At 42.0% G+C, this 22,707-nt stretch overlaps 1 protein-coding gene across 1 annotated transcript in view; it reads left to right on the forward strand.

Annotated features, from left to right (window-relative positions):
• The window catches only part of LOC112846236 (low affinity immunoglobulin gamma Fc region receptor III-like), a 700,124-nt gene that overhangs the window by 440,141 nt on the left and 237,276 nt on the right, over window positions 1-22,707 (forward strand). The window lies entirely within an intron of this gene.

Below are 22,707 nucleotides of genomic sequence, written 5' to 3' on the forward strand. Positions count from 1 at the left end.
AACTACATGAATGCTAGTCAAACAGAGGTCGATTATCTTGTTAATGATTTTACCCTTTCACTTCATACGACTCCAGATACTGTAGTTCCTGTGATAAAGAGCACCTCAAATCAGAAGTACTTGACTCCCTGGTATAACTCTCAAATGTGCACCTTAAGGGAGACAACTTGTAAGCTGGAGAGGAAATGGCATATCACAAATTTAGAAGATAATCATTTAACCTGGAAAAATAGCTTGCTGCTTTATATGTATATATATATATTAAAAAAAACTCAGTAAAATTAGACAATCTTACTATGGTTGAAGAAAAAAAGAAAAACCATAGGTTTCTCTTCAGAACTGTAGCTGACAAAACGTCAGAGCTCTGTTGAGTCAACCATTCCTTTAACGTTAACTAATAATGACTTCATGAACTTCTTCACAAACACAATTTTAACCATCAGAGAAAAAAAAATTACTCATAATCATCTCACAGATGTAACATTATCTACAGTTACTTTCAGTATCATTGATATTCATTTAGACTTTTTCTCCAATTGATCTTTCTGAGTTAACTTCAATAATTACTTCCTCCAAACCATCAGCGTGTCTTTTAGACCCCATTCCTACGAGACTGCTCAAAAAGGTCCTACCACTAATTAATGCTTCAATCTTAAATATAATCAACTTTTTACTAATAATTGGCTATGTACCACCTGTGAACCTTCATGCTGGCAGTAGTTAAACCTTTACTTAAAAAGCCATCTCTTGACCCAGCGGTCTTCCTTAATTATAGCCCAATCTCAAACCTTACTTTCATATCAAAAAATCTTGAAGTCAAACAGCTTAAAAAAAGAAAAAAAATCATCTGTAGAGGATGATCCAGATACGCTGGATGGCATTACCCTGGCCTCCAGTAACATTGTGAGGAATCTTGGGAGTCATTTTTTAGCAAGATATTTCATTCAATGCACATATTAAACACATATGTATATGCTTTCTTCCATTTTCAGTATTTCTAAAATTAGCAATATCCTGTCTCAGACTGATGCTGACAAACTAGATCTTGCATTTATTACTTCCATGCTGGACTACTGTAATTTGCTATTATCAGGATGTCCTAAAAACTCCCTGAATAGCCTTCAGTTACCCAAAATGCTACAGCAAGAGTACTGACAGGGACTAGAAAGAGAGAGCATATTTCTGCTATATTGGCTTCTCTTCATTGGCTCCCTGTTAAATCCAGAATTGAATTCAAAAACCTGCTCCTCACATAAAAGTGTAATGTGCAGAAGTAAATTTATGTCATTTAATACACAAAGAGGGGTTTATGTGGGTTATAAAGCTAGTTATGTACCCATTTTGTGGTTACATTTTTTGATATTTAAATGGTTACATAACTGAATATTTTCACATGCACTTTCAAAGCAGTATGTGTTGAATCATCGAGTTGATTTTCCTGCATTTATCTGGGTATAAGATTTTCTAGCTTCTGAATGGCCAGTGAAGTATCATTAGGGCTGTACACAAGAAGTGTTTTGTTGTTGTTGAGGTGTGCAGAGAGTAAAGGTGCTGCTAAGAAAGTTATCCGTGTCCACCTTGCTGTTTCTAATAGCTCAGAGAAATTCTGAACCACATAACAAACCCTCACATTACACAAGTTTTTGAATGATGAGAACCATTGGGCGATCGTGGCTCAAGAGTTAGGAGTTCGCCTTGTAATTGGAAGGTTGCCAGTTCGAGCCCCGGCTTGGACAGTCTCGGTCGTTGTGTCCTTGGGTAAAGTCTCGGTCGTTGTGTCCTTGGGCAAGACACTTCACCCGTTGCCTACTGGTGGTGGTCAGAGGGCCCGGTGGCGCCAGTGTCCGGCAGCCTCGCCTCTGTCAGTGCGCCCCAGGGTGGCTGTGGCTACAATGTAGCTTGCCATCACCAGTGTGTGTGAATGGGTGGATGACTGGATGTGTAAAGCACTTTGGGGTCCTTAGGGACTAGGAAAGCGCTATACAAATACAGGCCATTTGCCATTTAACCAATCTTATCTTCCATCCATTCATTTTTTTCCCCCACTTACCCGGGGCTGTGTTGTGGGGGCAGCAGCTTAAGCAGAGAAGCCCAGACCTCCCTCTCCAGCTATTCCAGGGGAACACCAAGGTGTTGCCAGGCCAGCCGAGAGATATAATCTCTCCAGCGTGTCCTGGTTCTGCCCCGGGGCCTCCTCCCAGTGGGACATGCCCGGAACACCTCACCCAGGAGGCGCCCAGGAGGCATCCTCGTCAGATGCTTGAACCAACTCAAATGGGTCCTTTCGATGTGGAGGAGCAGTGGCTCTACTCTGAGCCCCTCCATAATGGCCAAACTTCTCACCCTATCTCTAAGGGAAAGGCCAGCCACCCATTGGAGGAAGCCCATTTCCGCCGCTTGTATCCGCGATCTCGTTCTTTCGGTCACTACCCACAGCTCGTGACCATAGGTGAGGGTAGGGACGTAGATCGACTGATAAATGGAGAGCTTTGCTTTTACAATCAGCTCTCACTTCACCACGACAGACCAGCGCAGCATCAGCATCACTGCGTCCACAGCACCAATCCGTCTGTCAATCTCCCGCTCCCTTTTCCCGTTACTCATGAACAAGATCCCGAGATACTTAAACTCCTACAATTGGAGCAGGAACTAGTCCCTGACTCGGAGTGGGTCAGGGACTAGTTCTTTTCTGGCTGAGGATCATGGCCTTAGATTTGGAGGTGCTGATTCTCATTCCCACTGCTTCACACTTGGCTGCAAACCGTTCCAAGGCAAGCTGGATGCCATCAACCGATGAAGCCAACAGAACCACATCATCCACGAATAGCAGAGATGAGATTCCAAGACCACTATTGAATTCCTGTTCTTTTTATTCTTTTACTGGACAGAGTGTACAAAGTATTTATAATTATTTTATTCAATCATCTTTCGAAAGAGATGTGCACAGCACTAAGGCACTTGCAGATATGAAACATTAGAAGCCAAATGTGTATAATTTAGTCAGTTATACATCACACACAGTTTCGATCAAAACAACTTCTTTACCTCTAGCCTTACTTGATGTGTGTGTTGCTTAGTTCCGCTTTTTCTGTCTGCATGTTTCCTGTTCTTAATATAATACTTCCATCCATCCATCCATCCATCCATCCATCCATCCATCCATCCCTCCCTCTCAACAGCTTCCCCCTTTATCCCATTAGTCCTACCTGCTTGTGACAAGAATAGCTAAGAATCTAGCAAGAGAAACCACACTAAACAAAAAACCTTTCCATTGCCCAAACATAGATTTCATGAATTGCTCCAACGGGTTGTGTATTCTTCAATCTTCATGTATTGTTTTGGCATAATTAATTCGATCAACAAACAAATAAATCAAACAAATAAGTCAAGCTCTAAGACAGCACCTTGCGTCTACGCCGGGCTGTGAGCTGTCCTACCTTACTTCCTGACACCCCCTTTTCATCAAGCATCATAGTTCAAACCTGTTTCTGACTTCCCTCGCTGCTTACTGTAAAATCAAAACAGATATAATTAGCTTTGTCTGGTAAAAGGTCCTGGATTAGTCTTATTGTCAATCTTTGGAAACAGTCTCGACGGAGTTAACCAGTTTCATCTTTAGAAAGCATTTCTGTTTTTTCAGCACACAACTAAATCCCCAGGTTGCTATTTCTATACCCCGTACTCTTAATTGTCCCTCTGTCCCCCTTTAATGGGTAGACCATATCAGGCATGACCACTGTGTTCGGGCAATTGACATAACATACAAATCATACAGACTATTACTAGCGCTAATCCTCCCATTACTTTTCATTAGTTTTGTGCTCACACTAGAACCTCTGTCTAAGGAGCTTTTGACCTTCATTACAATTTAACTACTAATCTTCTGGGACGGGCAATTCTCTGGGATCTATGTTTCTTTTTGGGTCACATCCATGTCCCCCTTTCTTGGCCAGAGTCGTTTGGTCTGATGCTTCCTGGATTTTCACCAACCCCTTCGTGGTTTCTGTGGTTCTGGAATCCTCTCAAGGTGACCAGCAGGAGCCCAAACTGCATGACCCTTGACCTCAATCACTGACTGGACCGTCTCTGTGTCCGTTTCTGCTGCTAAGGATCTTCATATCTCCGTGACCTTGTCGGATGTCTGCTCCTTCCTCTGTAAAAGACAGGAAAGGAAATCACCTCTCTGCCAAGCCTCAATAATTCAATGTGTTCATCCATTGTTCTTCTAGTCATTCAAAGTTGGTTTAGAATATCATGTTCGGGACTCTCTGCCTCTCCCAAGTGAAAGCCTTCTGCCACTTGGTTACATTAATCTTATGTTAATTTCCTTATATTATCCCATTAAAATACTTCACTCTCAGCCTGCAGGCTTACTTGTGGTTCCTAGAGTATTTAAGAGTAGAATGGGAGGCAGATTTTTTCAGGCCCCTCTTCTGTAGAATGAGCTTCCAGTGTGGATTCGGGAGACAGACACCATCTCTACTTTTATGATTAGGGTTAAAACTTTCCTTTTTGCTAAAGCATATAGTTAGCGCTGGGTCAGGTGACCCTGAATCCTCCCTTACAACATGGACAAGGGAGTCGGAAGAGACTCTGCAGGGATGCCTTGAGTCAACGGACTGAGATGTTCTTTGTGATTCTCATCAGGACGATATTGACAATCTCACAGGCTGTGTTACGGATTACATCAACTTCTGCGTGGACACTGGTTCCCAAAAGAAACATTCTTTGCTTCCCCAATAATAAACCCTGGATAACCAAGAACATCAAAGCGACTCTGAACAAGAAAAAAAAAAGAAGAGCTTTCAGAAACTGTGACAGAGATCAGTTGAAAATGGTGCGGAAGGAGCTGAAAGCCAAGATTGCAGAGGGAAAAAGAGTCCTACAGGAGGAGGCTGGAAAACAACACCAGGGAGGTGTGGAATGGAATGGTTAACCCTCTGGCGTCCAGGGTATAATCAGCCATTTTGAACTACTTTTGAGTTTACCTCTACATTTCACCTTTAAAAACCCATTTACTTTGCCTTGTTTGGTATCACTCTTTTCAGCACATCACGTGTCTGAATTTACAGTTATATTTTCATTTTGACATACTGTGTTAACACAATTGATCCAAAACCAGATAAAAAACATAAAATCCAAGTCGAAAAAGTTATGTTTTACTATAACAACCACTAACATGTTTATGGAATCATATTTTGCAAATATAAATTGTCAATTTCTAAATCATATGCACAAGTTATTTGCTGCCATTTACCTTTTACCCTTTTTTTATAACCATTTCAAACTATTTGCATAGCAATCAGGTGTTCTGCATTCAATAAGATGGCACATAAATTATGCCTGCTTGGTACACTTTTTAACCAACACTAAAGGGCTGTTTTTTGTTTTGTTTTATTATATTTTGGTCATAAGCAGAGAGTGCTTGCTATCGCTGTCCTTAGATGTTAAACGTGACGAAACTATTGAGGAAGAAAAAAAAACAAAAAACAAAAAAAAGGCGTATATATTGTTTACCATGACTCTGGTTTTACGTGGCCTATCAACACAATTTAAAAACTGGTATATATCACCTTGTTGCTTTGTCATCTTAAAGTGGTCATGTGATTGGCTTACCACGACGACTTTATTCTTCCTCAGTCAAACAGTAGCGATTGTTTTGCCCCCCTAGCTCCAGGTGTTGTGCCAAAAAGTGATCGTCTGCCAGAAAGTTATAGCCGTCCGCGGGAGCGCGCGCAGCTGCTTAAAGGTGTAGCGCCCAGATTACTTACGTAGACAGCTGCTTCCGTGCAACCGATATAAGATGCGGCAAGCTGAACACAGCTGCAACCGTCTGTTTGTTAAAAAACAGTAACGCGACCGCATTTTCTTGTTAGTAACGTAACGGCATTGTAACGATAGAAATAGTAATTAGCTAAGACTTCTCGTTACTGAAAAAAGTAACACTGTTGGTAACGCCGTTATTCCCATCACTGGCAATAGGTATAGACTGCTGGGGGATTCCCATGATGTATTGAGTATTTCCTCTTCAGTCACCTTTCTCACTGTGTGTTAATAGACCTCTCTGCATTGAATCATACTTGTTATTTGTCAGAGTTATATATAGATATATAGAGAGAGTTATAGATAAACCTAACATTATTCTCTGGCTCTCTTCCACCACATGTCTTTTATCCGGTCTTCCTCCTCTCACCCCAACTGGTCACAGCAGATTGCCTCTCCTCCCTGTGTGTGGTTCTGCCGGAGGTTTCTTCCTGTTAAAAGGGAGTTTTTCCTTCCCACTGTTACCAAAGTGCTTGCTCATAGAGGAGGGTCAAAGTTAATTGAATTGAAATACAAGCTTGTAGCTGTGCCTGCATGTTGTAGGTGCTGGTTTATATATTTGCCTAACAAGCAAATGAATTAGAATACTTTATTAATATGGAGGACCACAAGAGCCACGCGCATTGAAATAAAAAAAATTCTGTGCTTAATTAATGAATTGTAGAATAAAATCTGCATTTGTAAATTCATTTTTGAATTCCAATTTGATAAACTGATTTTTAAAATGCTTTTTAAGTCTTCATTTCAAAAATCTTTTTCGAATTGCACTTTAATAAACTGCATTTCAAAATCCATTTCCCTTTCCTGTTCGCTCAGGGATTAACATTTGGATTAGCAGTTGGATTAACAACTTCATTTTAAAAATGAAGGTGCTGGTTTTCCAGTGTGTGCATCTGATGGCCCAAAGCTGACTCAGAGCTGTAACACCATCAATGGCTGCAGTATGGAACAGATGTGGGTGTGTCCTCATCTCCCAGAGGAGTCCAAATCGTCATCAAACAGCCCTACAGACACAAAAATGTGAAAATATAAACAACCAGGCTATCAGCAGAGATTTAACTACTTTAAGACTTCTGTGAAAATCATTTACAGTATATATCACAGAATTTAAGGCCTTTATAATCACAGAGCATACAGAGAAAAGTACTAAACTGAATCAATTTCAGCTTTCGTTTCTCATGATGTATATTGTATTAATAATTAAATTTCATTATCTGTATCGTTACCACACATTTGCCAGACAGGTGTAGATACTGTAGTTTCAGTGAATGCTTAAAGTGCACTGATTAGAATATACTGGACATCCAAAGCTAAGATTCAGCGCACTGTGTTAGAGGCTGGGATTTGATGAATTTATCATATATACAACCTTTGATCATCATTTATGTCCAGTTGAGAATGAATCTGTGCACTCACATATTAAATGAACTGAAATCAGTAGTGTGATCTCCAGTCTTGATATACTGAATGAGAGAACTGACAGCTGTTATTTTAATCAGCCTGTTTCAGTTGTTTTAACTCCAAGTATCACAAAGTAATGTGGTAACATCTGGACTGACGAGTTTACTGTCAGCATTTTAATCACTAGTTTAAAGGCTGTAGGTTGCAGCCATTGCTCTAACACTGTATAAATGTAACAGGCCTCAGTGCTGGTTATAACAGTCTGAGCTGCTTCCAGCTTTATTTGTGAAGAGCACAGCAGCTTACAAAACACGTAGCTAGCTCGTACAGCTGCGACGTAAAATTTTCATAAGCTAAGATGATCTTAAAATAATGGGACTACGTGGGGTGATGCTAGCGTTAGCCATGTTAGCACGTTACCTTCAACAGGTGGTCAGACTGCGTAAACAGGCACTCAGTCAGAGGTTAGCTCTCCGTTTCGCTGCAGGGTCCCTTCAGTCTTCACATATCTGTGTCAAGCCGAGTGTAAATCCCGAGGCTGAACGGCCTTTGTACAAGCACACACGCTTCTTAGCAGGGTGAAGCTATGAGCAAGAAAAATCCAGGCTGGCAGACAGCCTGTGTCTGACCAACCAATCAGAGAGCTCCTAACATCCCACGGTGTGGCTAATTTGAATAGCAGCAGGATTTTTAAAATGAAGTTGTTAATCCAACTGCTAATCCACATGTTAATCCCTGAGCGAACAGGAAAGGGAAATGGATTTTGAAATGCAGTTCATTAAAGTGCAATTGAAAAAAGGTTTTTGAAATGAAGACTTAAAAAGCATTTTAAAAATCAGTTTATTAAATTGGAATTCAAAAATGAATTTACAAATGCAGATTTTATTCTACAATTCATTAATTAAGCACAGAATTTTTTATTTCGATGCGCGTGGCTCTTGTGGGCCTCCATATGTTAACCCCTAAGGAAATTATATAAAAGAGTTCAGTCCTGGGAAGAGACAGAATCATTTTGGGTTGTGTCAGGAAGGGCATTTGGCAAATAAAACATGTGCAGCTGTTATGGTAATTTGGTCTCCTCTCTGCATGGTGTTTTCAGATTCACCAGCATCTCTCACTGTGAGTCCTAACAGAGTGCAACACTTCATTTATGACTCTGTCTCGCTCACCTGTGAGGGAAACGTCACTGAGTGGAGAGTAAAGTGGTTCCCCAAGGATGGTCCCCTGCACTATTCTAACTGCAGGAGAATGACTGGATCCACATGTAACATCAGTTACATATTAAAGTCAAATACTGGAGTGTACTGGTGTGAGTCTGGATCAGGAGAGTTCAGCAGTGCAGTCAACATTACTGTGCAAGGTATGTTATTATATATGTGACACACAGGGAAAAGGACCCATGTGCAGACACCACTCGTAAGCATGTGATGTTAAGCAAAAAATTCAAAACTTTATTTACAGTATGCAACAGAACAAACTGGTGAAAAACGCAAACAAAAGCCACGCTTAGTGTGATTACTAAACTCTGGGTCCAGACGCGTTACTGCGTTACTGTAATCCGATTTCTTTTTTCAAGTAACGAGTAAAGTAAGGGATTTCTATTGCAAAAATGGTAATTAGATTACCGTTACTTTCCCGTAGGAACGCTGCGTTACTGCGTTACTAAAACCGTGATTTTTTTTTTGCGACAATGTCTCATGACAGTGACGTAAGTGAGTGCGACGTTCGTGCCAACAGCTGTGTGCAGATCAACAATGGATAATATATCGAGTGCGGGAGAGCGTGCAGCGTTTAAAGCGTGGAAGTACTGACCTTACTTTGAGTTTGATTCCATAAAAAGTGACAAAAACATTAGTGTCCGTTGTGCGTGGGAAGAAAACTTTTTACAGCGAAAAAACCCCCTAAACTTCCAAGCAAGCACCGAGTGTACTACGACGTAATGGGAAATTCACAGACAAACTCACATATTCTTCAACTGATCGCTGCGGCACACCTGCACCAGGGTAAACCTCCGCCTGCCCCACTCCTGCTTTACAGGGGCCAATAGAGCAACAGGACCGCTAGTCTTTGATTTTATTTATTTTCTGCTGTGTTTTACTTGCATCTATTTGAAAGAGTGAGTGTAAACACAAAAAATTATTTTATTTTATATGCTGGAATGTGCAGAAAATAGGTTTAAATGTTAAACAAATTTCTTCCAGTCAGAGAATGTTGCATGTAATAAATTCTTTGCTTGATGCATAAAGTTAAAATTTGATTACATTTTGTATGATGGATTATGCAGAAAAAGTAGAATTGGGTTGAAAGATCTATTACTTTATCACCTATTCAGGTTGTAAATCGTGTTTTTAAAAAGTAACTAAGTAACTAATTACTTTTGAAAATAAGTCATCAGTACTGATTACTTTTTTCAAGTAACTTGACCAACACTGTCTGGGTCTCAACTTAAATATAGACAGGGAGCTGTAAGCTCAGATCAAACTAAGACTTCAGACAATAGCTTGACTAGAATTTCTGATCAATTAGCAACACAACGTGCTACGAAAAGCCTGTGGCAGAAACAGCCAACAACTATGAATGCCCCTTTGACAAACTGAATGAGAGGTACACACAGATTGCCTATGACCTCTGAATGTTACACAAGCACAACACAAAACACGCCAGTAAAATATCATTCACGCAATCACACACACACACACACACACACACACACACACGATTACACATTAAACAATCAGTGAGGGGAATCCAAGAGGGAATCTTGGTGCTTGGAACCCGGGAATTGGGGTGGAGGAGAAAGGGTAGGTAGCGTGCAACTCAAAGTCACTTAAATAGGGAGACCAGGATGCAGATCACAGAAAAAGTCGCATTTGTAAACAGTCTTACTTTCTGCAGGCGCAGGCATAGCATAGAGGGGAAGACGGTCTGGGTGAAACGAAGAGAGATCTTTGTGCACAATCTGTGTTCCTCAGTGTGCTGGGCAGGGGGGCAGGCAGGTGAGCATGTCCAGTGGAGATGCGAGTAATCCAGCGGTCAAACACAGTGAGGTAAAGGCAACCTGATTACGAGTCGTCCTGAGGCCCGACTGTGAGCAGACAGCACAGAATTAATTCCAGTAAAACAATGACAACATTCAGTTACTGTGATAACCTTCATTAGAGCAGATTAGCTGACAATCTGACAAGGAGTGGTTGCGAGCTGGTCTTGTATCGCTGCAGCCTAATTGCTCACAGGTGCCGCCGGTCTGTGGAAACGAAGGGGCCCCGCCTAGGAGTGGAGGCGGGAGGAACTCAGGTGCCTCAGACTCACCCAGACCATGACAATAGCTCAGCTCGATGAAGTACTCTGAAGTACTAACACCAGACCCCATTACCACAGTAGTGCTGCATCAAATCAGCTCAACATAACATTAAAACTCTTGCTGGAGTTTTCTTTTTAATCTCACCCTGAAGACAAGGACACTTCACTTCCCATTGAAAGTCTTCCAATTGTCTCTTTAGACCCTAAAGTCTTCCAGCTTTTACTCACTGGTATATGGAATTATTTTCAGTTGTAAATGTCCAATAATAGCCTGTGTCTTATGGGAATCACTTTTCATGTGTAAAGGTATTATATATTATTATATATATATTATTATATATTATATATATAGGTCAGCTGTGTACAATGTTGGTCAGCAAGTAACTTGTTGGTCAAGGTACTTGAAAATAATAATGAGTTACTAATAACTTCTCCAAGAAAGTAATCTAGCCCTTATTTTCAAAAGTATCACTTAGTTACTTTTTAAAAACATGATACACAACCTGAATACGTTATAAAGCAATTGACCGTTCAGCATAATTCTATTTTTTCGTGCATAATCCATCATATAAAATTGAATCAAATAAAAAAAAGCCTCTTCTTAAAAATTGTTGTATTAGTTTTCTTTAACTGTATGCACATTACATCAAGCAAAAATGTAATTATATACAAGTCTTTGACTTAAGGAGATTTGTTTAACATTAAACCTATTGTCTGCATATTCCAGCATATAAAATAAAATAATTTTGTCATTTTTACACTCGCTCTTTCAAATATATGCAAGTAAAACACAGCAAAAAAAAAAAAAAATTAAAATTAAAGATTCAGCGGCACTAAGACCCGTCACTCTTAAATCTATTTTCACGTGTTTAGCAGGAGTGGGGCAGGTGGAGGTTTCCCATGTGCCACAGTGGTCATATCAGTAGGGGGATCCGGGGATTTCTCTATGAATTTCACATTCCTGTGGCAGTGTGCTAGGTGCTTGTTCAGATTTGAAATTTAATTTTTCACTGTAGTGAAAGTTTTCTTGCAATGCAGAGTGTACAGCAGACGCTAATGTTTTTGTCACTTTTTACTGAATCAAGCTCAAAGTAGTGTCAGTATGTAATCATCACATGGCACACCAGTACACAGTTTAATGCTTTCAGGCATCGTTACTACTAACACACATGGTTGCTGTTGCGAAACACAGATGGGTATAGCTTGTCAGCCGCCAGCTGACCACATAGCAACAACAATGACATTCAGGAACAGCTTCTTGTGCTGGCGAGGCATGGTTGCCTATACCGTGCAGGTGCATTTATCTCCTCTGAAACGGCACTGCAGACCACACCCCGTCACACACTACTTCCAAGCATTTAACCTCTTAAGCCCCAAAGGGGTTTCTGAGCTTCCTACTCGAAAATGCAATGCCCAAATGTAATTGATTATTTATCTGCAATTACAAACTCTGTGGTTACAATCTTGGTATCAAAATAAAGCTAACACTTGTGAAATTTCATCAGAGGTGTAAATATTGAAGCAGATATTACTGTGTCAAAGTTACTGAGACTGGAACACAGAAAAATTAATTAGATTTTATCTTCGCCTCATTTTTAAAAAAATTTTTTAGCATATAACCCTTTTAAAAATATGCCTCAGATCACATTTCATTCCAGAAATTCAGTAACCAACATATAAACATCATCTGTGCAAAGATTTATGTTTCTAAAGTAAAACAGTGAAAAATTACAGCCCTGTCAATACATGAATATCCAGACGTTGTACAAAAATGTCCAATTTTGGCACACAATTGGACACCATGCCAGTTGAATTTTTTAGTTATTAAAGAGCAGAAATTAGTTAATTTTATTAACAGGCCTAAAAATGCTTTTTTTTTTTTTAATATATTTTTGAAGAATTAACCACACATTTACATGGCAATGGCCCCTTTCTGCAATGCGCGGGTCTTGCTGCATGGTCGTACTCTCTCCCGCACTCCATATTATCCATTGTTGATCATACATCTGTTGCTGCCACGGATGTTGCACGCTTGTAGATCATTGTCACGAGACACTCTCACAAACATAATCACGGTTTAGTAATGCAGTAACGCCGTGTGCTTACAAGAAAGTAACAGTAATCTAATTATTGTTTTGCAATGGTAATCCCTTTGCTCGTTACTTGAAAAAAGTAATCAGATGACGCATTACTGTTAAAGCATTACTGCCCATCTCTGGCTGTGTATTTGGTGAAAGGTTCCTTGTAGGACATGTACAGTAGTTCTTCACCACAGAACAGTAGGTATCACATCATCATGTTACTTTGGCGACCTTCAGATTTTTTCTGAAGGTCACCAGTGAATCTAATTGGAACATCCTTGATTGTTTCACAGATGACAGTAATGGTCCTATCCTGGTGAGTCCTGTTCATCCTGTGACTGAGGGAGCTTCTGTTAGTCTGAGCTGCAGTTTGAGAACACAAAAAATACTTTCCAATGTGTTTTTCTATCACAATGACAAACTTATTCAAAATGATACCCGAGGGGAGCTGAACATCTCTGCAGTGTCAAAGTCTGATGAAGGTTTCTACAAGTGTCAGTACTCAGGAAGAGAGTCAGCACAGAGCTGGATGTCAGTTAAAGGTGAGCAGGATCAAAACATGTGATGGATTTCAGTAATAGTTATCATGGTGAACATAGAGTAGGTCAATAAGTATGTGCTTTGTCTTGTTGTCACCTGACTTTTCTTTTGTGAGAATAATAATACTAATAATAATAATAATAATAATAATAATAATAATGGATTGCATTTATATAGCGCTTTTCGAGACCCTCAAAGCTCTTTACAATTCCACTATTCATTCACTCTCACATTCACACACTGGTGGAGGCAAGCTACAGTAGCTACAGCTACAAGCTACAGACTGAATACTTTACTTTTGTTTAGAAAAAATGTTTGACATAAAGTCTGTTAATGTTTACAATTACAGTAACTCCACCAGGAACTGAAAGCTCTTCATCTCCTCTGTGGTTGGTTGTTGGACTGGTTTGTGGAGTCTCTCTTCTTATTATTCTCCTCCTCTTAATGTATTGCTACGCAAAGGCAAAAGGTGAGACACTTTTGCTTGCTTGCTAGAATTTTTTTTAAATACACCAACATAGGATGACATCATGCACAATACAGAAGTAAAAGTATTTGCATTAAGAGAAACAATAATTTTCCTCTTTTGACAGATTTATGCTTCATTGGGTTGGTATAAATCTCTACATTCCTATTTTCATTTGAAACATTCAGCAGTATTTTTCTTACTGTACTAAATTTACTGTTTTATGTTATTATCTGGGCATTTCTTATGTTTTCATTAGGCCGATTCAGTCAGACATAAACCATCAAGAATCCACCAGAAATCATGGAGACAATCAGAATGAAATACAGGATGAATACAAATCTCTTCAGCATGGTCAGTCCTTAAACAAAACTTTAGTATTAATAATACTTTTGAAGTCTTCATAAACCCTAGTCATTCTGGTTGACTGTTTTTTAAAAACCATCAATCAAAGGCAAAAATCCAGAACACAAAAATTTAGACAATTTTTTAAAAAAATATTAAAATTAAATTAATTTTGTGTTATTGCACTTTACCAAAAATGCATATTTTCTCTAATACATGTAACTCTAACATGATAGTGTGATCTTTTCTCTTTTTGGCTCTTTTAAGGTGATTGTGAACTCTATGAAACAGTCCATCACTCAGAAGACACTGAAAATGGTGTAAATGGTACATGGTATCTTTTGAATAGCCCACAGCAGTTAGAATTACTAAGAATTATTCTAAAGGTATTGAAATGATACTCTTAACTGTATTTATTTTTTATTTTTATTTTATTTTTTTAAGCTGATCATCACATCTATGAAACAATCCAAGACCTGGAAGATACTCCAAATGGTACATTTTATCTTTTTGAATATGACAAGAGTGGTTAGCAGAGGCGTCAAAAGTACAGACATTTTGTACTTAAGCAGAAGTACAGATACTAATGTTGAGAAATACTGATTCAACTTCTTTACTCAAGTAAAAGTGAAAATGTACAGGCTCTGAAATATACTCAAACTGAGAAAGTAAAAGTAGCTCCTTGAAGAACATTTCTACCACTTATTTTATGCTAACTGAACCTTGTGCTATATTAATGTAATAATAAGATTATTTTATTTTATTTTATTTCAGTCTAAATTTAAATACTAATAAAAGAATAACAACTCACAATAATTTCTGTTAAGCACTCCAGTAGATTTTCTTAATGTACCTGCTGCTCTTTGGGGATTTACACAACTAATTTCAGCAAGATGTCGGCAGATATTTTATGAATTGTCCTGGCTGATTTCCATCTTCTACACTGACAGTAAATTTATGCTTTCTTATATTATACACTGTACAGTATCATCAGGTTAACTTCAAATTAATCTCAAAATGTTAGGAGTAGAAAGTACAGATATTTTACTTTTCCTCCCAATACCTGAAAATTGTACTTCAGTACAATAATGAAGAATTTTTACTTACTTCCCACCTCTGGTGCATAGAGATACATAAAGCTTTGGGTTTAAAAACAGTAATTTAGGTGATATTTTAATGTTTTCATTTCAGAGAAAGATGACTCTCCTGAAGCCACAAACTCTCTTATTGAGGTTCAAGACTTTGGGGTGGAGCGTGAGTATCCAACATGTGCAATTTAAAAAGACAAAAAAAGATAAAATGCTGTGGCGAGCTCAGACAAGGAGGAGACAGAGGTTTCGTTTGGTCTTGCTTCCCGTGAGCTAGCCAGGGAGCACAGCCATTTATTAGCCTTCGGCCGAAGAGCACACACACGGCTAACACCAACGCTCGGCGCAGCAACAACAACACAAAATGGCACTCTCTCACCCGGAAACACACAGTCGCAGAGAGAGCGTCACCTGTAACCATGGCAACAGAACATAACTGTCAATAACAAAACCCCGAACAGCCCTGGCCCGCTACATAGCCCCCACCTAAGGGGTCAGTCGTCCCCGACAACCCCATTACCCAACACAAAGTCCTGCAAATGTCCATGTGTCTTCCTTCGGTGCGCAGGCCAATCTCGACCAGCAGGGGAAGAGTCACTCGGATGAGAACCTGGGGTGCCACCAGCATCCCCTGCCCCGGCGGCTGCTGGAGCGGGCGGGCGGTATGGTGAGAGCCTGTCCAGGTGCAAGACCGCCACGCGCCCTGGGCCCGGCATGCGGATCTGGTACACCACTTCTGTCAGCCGCCCCACGACTTCCGCCAGCCCTTGCCAGTGACCGCACAGCCTGGGGGACACCCCTCTCTTGCGAACCGGGCAGTACACCCAAACCTTGTCGCCAGGCACGAAAGCTCCCCCTCGGCACCTGGTGTTGCAGGCTCTTTTCTGTCGTACTGCGGCGCTGACCTGGGCCTGGTGGGTGTATTCATGAACCACTCGCGGCCGCCCCCTCAGCCTCCTGGAGCAGTCCCCGGCCACCGACACACGCCGGTTCCTTGCCTCGGGGACGGGGAAAGGCCCTAGGACGTCTCCTCCCACTCTCTCCATCGGGGCCCCCACCCAATGCTGCTGCAGGGGGGCAGTGGAGCATTGAGTGGGGCCCTTCCGTGCCGTACAGGTGTCACAGCAGTGCACATGAAGTTCCACTTCCCGTCGACAACCAGGCCAGTAGAACTGTCTCCTGAGACGGCGGAGAGTTTTAGCATTTCCATAGTGGCTGGCCCCCACCGAGCCGTGGACAAGCTCGAGCACCTGTGACCGCAGCGACCGAGGCACCAACAGCTGCAGGAGATCCTTGCCCTGTCCGAGGGCCCGCCATCTCCGGTACAGGAGGCCGCCGTGGGTCTCCAGATTGTTGTACTGGGAGTAGTAGGCCTTCACTTCGGGCCCCTGTCCTGACACCCCTGTCCAGCCTGGGCGTCGTGCTGCCTCCAGCCAGGCCCCCACCTGAACCAACGTCGCATCAGCCTCCTGCTCCTGCTTCAGCTGCTGCATGGTCAACGAGAGCCATCCCCCTCCGCCGGCTGTGGCCCGAGCAGTAGCCACGCCCCGTGCCTCCTGGGCCCGCTCTCCCTGCCGTTTCGAGAGGGGCAGCTGGCGTGGGCGCAGACAGATGGGTTGAGCAGAGCCGGTGTCGATGGTGTGCTGAACCAGCCGCGTCTGCCTGCAGTCTCTGGTTCCCTGCTTTTGACCGCAGTGGAGGGCCAGAGTCTCTGTACCAAGAGTGATAGCCAGCTTCGCGCTGTCAACGCAGGCCCCCCAGCGGGTCAGCAGATCAAGGCCGATGATGCACTGATCTTGGATGTCAGCAAGCCAGAAGTCGTGCACCAGCTCCAGATCCTTCACTCGGATCCGCAACGGTTTCTTGCCCCGCATGTCAGTTCTCTCCCCCGTCACTGTCATCAGCTGGGTGTTGATGGGCGACCAACCCATCACAAGTGGCCCGGATGTTCCAGGAAACACACCAGGTCGTATTAGGGAAATGGTGGACTCCGTGTCCACCAGGGCCTGGCAGGGCTGGTCCTCAACACAGCAGCTCAGGTAGAGTCCCTTCAGGTGCCCGACTAGGCCCGCCACTGTGCATCGTTCTTGGAGGGGGGCAGGAAGCTGGAGCGGTGGTCCCCTCGCTGTGACGCTCCCCCTCTCATCCCCCTGAGGCCACGTAGTTCTGGCCTTCGGGGCGGGCGCCAGGCAGTCGCGCGCCACGTGGCCAGGCTCATCGCACCGGTAGCAGCGGTCGGTCGGTCGACGGGGACGCCTCCAGGGCACCGAGGGCTGCAGCTGGCATACCTCCGGGACATCCCCCTCCCTGTCGTAGTCTGCGGCTCTGATTTGAGGGTAGTTTGGGGGGGGCAACTGCTGGTTAGGTCGCGAGGTGAGCACAAGCTCGGCCCTTTCAGCCTCAAGGAGCGCCTCACGGAGAGTCTGAGGCATGGCCAGGCGGACGTGTTGGCGTAGTCGCTCTGGGAAAAGTCCTCGCAGAAAAGCATGCAGGCTAAGCTCCTCACAGGCTGCTGCTGGGAACTCTGGGTAGCCACGACGAGCATACAGCAACACATCCGCTGCAAAGGTGCCCAGGCTCTCCTCCGGCCGACGGCTCCGGTTGGTCAGCTGCTCCCTGCTCTGATCAGTGGAGTGCCACTGCCCGAATCGCCTCTCGAGTGCTATGGTGAGGGCCTGGAGCTCATGCTGCTCTGACGGGGCTAGGTCAAGGAGTACCTGCAGTGCATCTCCTTCCAATGCTAGCGCTAGGTGTGTAGCAGCCTCTTCGTCGCTCCAGCCACTATGCCTCACGGCTAGCCGTACTTGTGAGAGGTAGGGCTCTAGCGGGGTTAGCCCACTGTATTTCGGTACCTTAGCTGGCGTTGCAGGCATCACTGCTCGCTGTCGGGGGCCCGGCGTGTCGGTCGACAGAGGCAGCCCATGAAGCACTGTCCTAGCGTCGGCCGCGACAGGCCGCTGCCGCGGTGCGCTCGCGCCGTTGGGACCCGTCGGGACCTGTCGGGACCCGTCGGGGGACTTACATGGCCGCTCGCTTGCTCTCTCTTCAATCGCTCACTTCCTAAGCAGCGAATGCTCTCCTCGACGGCTTGCTCCAGCCTCTGAGTGTCTCTCTCCATTCCGGCGAGGGTGAGCTATCCCACTTCTGACACCAATGTGGCGAGCTCAGACAAGGAGGAGACAGAGGTTTCATTTGGTCTTGCTTCCCGTGAGCTAGCCAGGGAGCACAGCCGTTTATTAGCCTTCGGCCGAAGAGCACACACACGGCTAACACCAACGCTCGGCGCAGCAACAACAACACAAAATGGCGCTCTCTCACCCGGAAACACACAGTCGCAGAGAGAGCGTCACCTAACCATGGCAACAGAACATAACTGTCAATAACAAAACCCCGAACAGCCCTGGCCCACTACAATACATTTGAAAATCTAGTTAAGAGAGGTTTTGACCTGCAGTACTAAAAAATTTATTAATTATTTTCTTCTGCTCATTCATCTGATTATCTTAACAGGGAAGCATGTCTCATGTCGTAAACCACATGAGAGTACTTTTTACACTGATGTGAATATGGGAACTGCAGGTAAACTCAAAACAGCCATTCACTGAAAAGTCTCATTACGTTGACAAGATTAGATGGCCTCACCACATAACATCCTTACTTTTTGTATTTTATGTTTGCCTTACAGGTCAGTGAAGAGAGCAACAGCAGCAGAGCCAAAGAGAAACATAATATAATGATACTATAATGATCAGAGCATATGCATGATATATATGTTCCTTACATCCTCTGCGTGAGACACTCTAGATAAAACTTTCCATAAGCACTGCATAGGGCACTGTGAGTGGCCCATGCATACGTAAATATTTTACACAAAGATCAGAATTATAGAATTATGTATTTGACAGTTCAACTGAGCAATAATGGAATATCAGCTTAGAGTGGCGTGTCTAATTTAATGTATTTTAGCATCATATTATAGCATCTCATTTGTGGTAGCATATACAGATTTGTGTTCCCTGTCTCCAGTGCAGGGATTTGCTAGTATATATTAATATTGACCCAATATACTGTTTTGTTGTCGTTTTGTTTTTTGTTTTTTGTTTTTTGTTTTTGTCTGATTTAACTGACAATATAGCTTTAAAGGTTTTGCAGTGTTACATTAGGACACCAATACATAATCGTACAGTACAATGTATTATACATTATAATGAAATAAATATATAAATGGTGTGACTGATGCTGTATGGAGTTTAATGTAAACTATAACAGTCAAACCCAATAACACTGAGGTTTATAAATATGATACATCATCAAGTGTAACAGCATTTTGATTACTAGGGGGCAGTGCAGGAAGCACAACTGTATTTCAATAATAACTGTTGATCATGAGATTCCCAAAATGACTGTGCTCTATTTAATTGCTTACATAACTTTGATGCTGCTTTCAGTTTTACTTTAATGCTATACATGTAGAGTAGATTCTGTAAGAAAAATATTAACTCTACCATGGAACAATTAACGCTTGCTACAACTGAATATCTATAAAAAGGACATTGATGAGGAAACCAAAGAAGTGCAAATGTTGAAACGACATTCTTGTTTATCCACCGCTTACCTAACCCATACTGCTGTGTTTGCAGCTTGGCTCTGCTCTCCAAAAATGATTTTGCAGATCAACCACAGATGTGTTTTTAAATCATCTACTTTGAATTTTTTGGAACATTTTTTTTCTGTAAGTTTTTCTGTTATCAGATACTGATCAGTGGCGTGTCTAGAAAATTTTTGTTGGGGGGCCAGGTAGGGGCACAGCCAGTATTAACCTGCAGGGCTGGACTGGGACAAAAAATTGGGCATTTTGACCAGAGACTGGCCCACCAGGTATTAAAGCCATTAAGACTTTGAATGAAAACAAACGTTGTTGTGACAGTGATGTACACTGTCTTGTTGGTATATGTATGATTTCTATACATTTTACGTCAGATAAAAACTTTGTTCGCAAGATTCAGATAATTATTTAATAAAAGCGAGACCTTTTAAATAAGAATAAGAGAGAAAAGTATTTCTTTGTGCCCACCTCTCCCTGTTAATGCCCTTCCTGGCCCCCTGGCAAAACTTTGCTAGATCCGCCCCTGCACAGTGACCAGCTGTCAGCTACTTAGAAAAGGATCTTGGTGTTATTTGTCTCTCAGAAACAGTTCATAACTTCCCTTCAATTCATTCATGTCACCTAAAATGTAAACCTGTTTCTCCATCACCTGTTCAGCTCTGATGATTCATTAAGGACATCTCCTGGTTTCATCTTCATGTTTCCCTCTCACCACATATCCAAACCGACATCATGACCAGCCGCTTTTACAGTTGTGGCTCCAGCAAACATCAGCTGATACTAGAAATTAATATCAAATAAATTCTAACAACAGCTGATCAAGCTTAAACGTGCTGCTGTTGTTTAGCGCGACATCCGCTGGTTTCCTCTTTCTGGCGCAAAGTGGGCGATAAATAGACAAGAGAGAAAAGCCGATCAGCTGATCATTGATCAGTTTCATAATTGAAGTAGGAACAGAAGAGGGAGCTGCAGCGTAAAGACAGAATAACTCCAGCTTTGTGTCTTTTTTTCATTATAGCTAAAGTACGGGACAAACTGCGTCTCTTCTCAGCTCAATACGAAACGTGTAATATTTTCTTTGAATGAGGGACCATTCCATTTTTTAAGGAGCCGTTGGAAACTGTACTAACTAACCTTATGAATAAAATAAAGTTCACTATCAGTAACATCATAGCACCCACCCAGCTGTATAGAAACTCCGTCATGCTAGCTAGCACGCAGTACGAGTTATTGTAACTGACTTTAAAAAGTCAGCACAACGAAAATAAACTCCACCTAAACTTGGTTTATATCTGACCCAGATAGACTGCAGGTCATAACTTCTTACCTGAAGTTCAGTTCCAGTGGCGTGTCTAGAAAATTTTTGTTGGGGGGGCCAGGTAGGGGCACAGATTTGGAGAAGGGTGGCAGATGTAATTGGCAGATAATGTTAAAAAAAATTCTACCAACCATTAACCATAATTCAATAACCCTGTAAACCTAATAACCGAATGCGCTTTTAACTCTTATTAGAATGAGATTTTAACCACTACGGTGCAAAGTTTTTAGATACTGCGTTGATAAAGTACAAGAGATACAATCAGTGCTTTGTCAGTGTTTATTCAGCATTCAAGGACAGCAATATTTGCATAGTATTTTTACTGACATATAGTGCACATATGTTTTGGGCAAAAACATTTTTAACATACAATTGGCAAATTAGCCAATGCAAAACTTTATCTGCCTATTAAAAAAAGAAGATAATCTTCTTACAAACTGGTGTTTGATTTTGAAACAGGAAAAAAGTGGGGAAACAACTGAAAAGACTAACATTTGAATAAAACCTGAAAGCAAGTAAATACTTTCTATGCTGCCTTATGGTAAACTTTGGTAATACTGATGTATAAAGAACAACACTGGCTGATGATAAAATACAGTCAGCTGGCATAGTGACACTGCCAGTATTAACCTGCAGGGCTGGACTGGGACAAAAAATCGGGCATTTTGACTAGAGACCGGCCCACCAGGGATTAAAGCCATAAAGACTTTGAATGAAAACAAATGCTGTTGTGACAGTGATGTACACTGTCTTGTTGGTATATGTATGATTTCTATACATTTTACGTCAGATAAAAACTTTGTTCGCAAGATTCAGATAATTATTTATTAAAAGCGAGACATTTTAAATGAGAATAAGAAAGAAAAGTATTTCTTTGTGCCCCCCTTTCCCTGTTAATGCCCTACCTGGCCCCCTGGCAAAACTTTGCTAGACCCGCCCCTGCACAGTTACCAGCTGTGAGCTACGTAGAAAAGGATCCTGGTGTTATTTGTCTCTCAGAAACAGTTCATAACTTCCCTTCAATTCATTCATGTCGCCTAAAAGGTAAGCCTGTTTCTCCATCACCTGTTCAGCTCTGATGATTCAGTAAGGACATCTCCTGGTTTCATCTGCATGTTTCCCTCTCACCACATATCCAAACCGACATCATGACCAGCAGCTTTTACAGCTGTGGCTCCAGCAAACATCAGCTGATACTAGAAATTAATATTAAATAAATTCTAACAACAGCTGATCAAGCTTAAACGCGCTGCTGTTGTTTAGCGCGACATCCGCTGGTTTCCTCTTTCTGGCACAAAGTGGGCGATAAATAGACAAGAGAGAAAAGCCGATCAGCTGATCATTGATCAGTTTCATGATTGAAGTAGGAACAGGAGAGAGAGGAGAGAGAATGAGAGAAGAAGAGGCAGCTGTGCAGCAAAGACAGAATAACTCCAGCTTTGTGTCTTTTTTTCATTATAGCTAAAGTACGGGACAAACTGCGTCTCTTCTCAGCTCAATACGAAACGTGTAATATTTTCTCTGAATGAGGGACCATTCCATTTTTTAAGGAGCCGTTGGAAACTCTACAAACTAACCTTATGAATAAAATAAAGTTCACTATCAGTAACATCATAGCACCCACCCAGCTGTATAGAAACTCCATCATGCTAGCTAGTACGCAGTACGAGTTATTGTAACTGACTGTAAAAAGTCAGCACGACGAAAATAAACTCCACCTAAACTTGGTTTATATCTGA

The sequence above is a fragment of the Oreochromis niloticus genome, linkage group LG3 (genome assembly GCF_001858045.2).
Source record: "Oreochromis niloticus isolate F11D_XX linkage group LG3, O_niloticus_UMD_NMBU, whole genome shotgun sequence".
NCBI classification, from domain to species: domain Eukaryota; kingdom Metazoa; phylum Chordata; class Actinopteri; order Cichliformes; family Cichlidae; genus Oreochromis; species Oreochromis niloticus.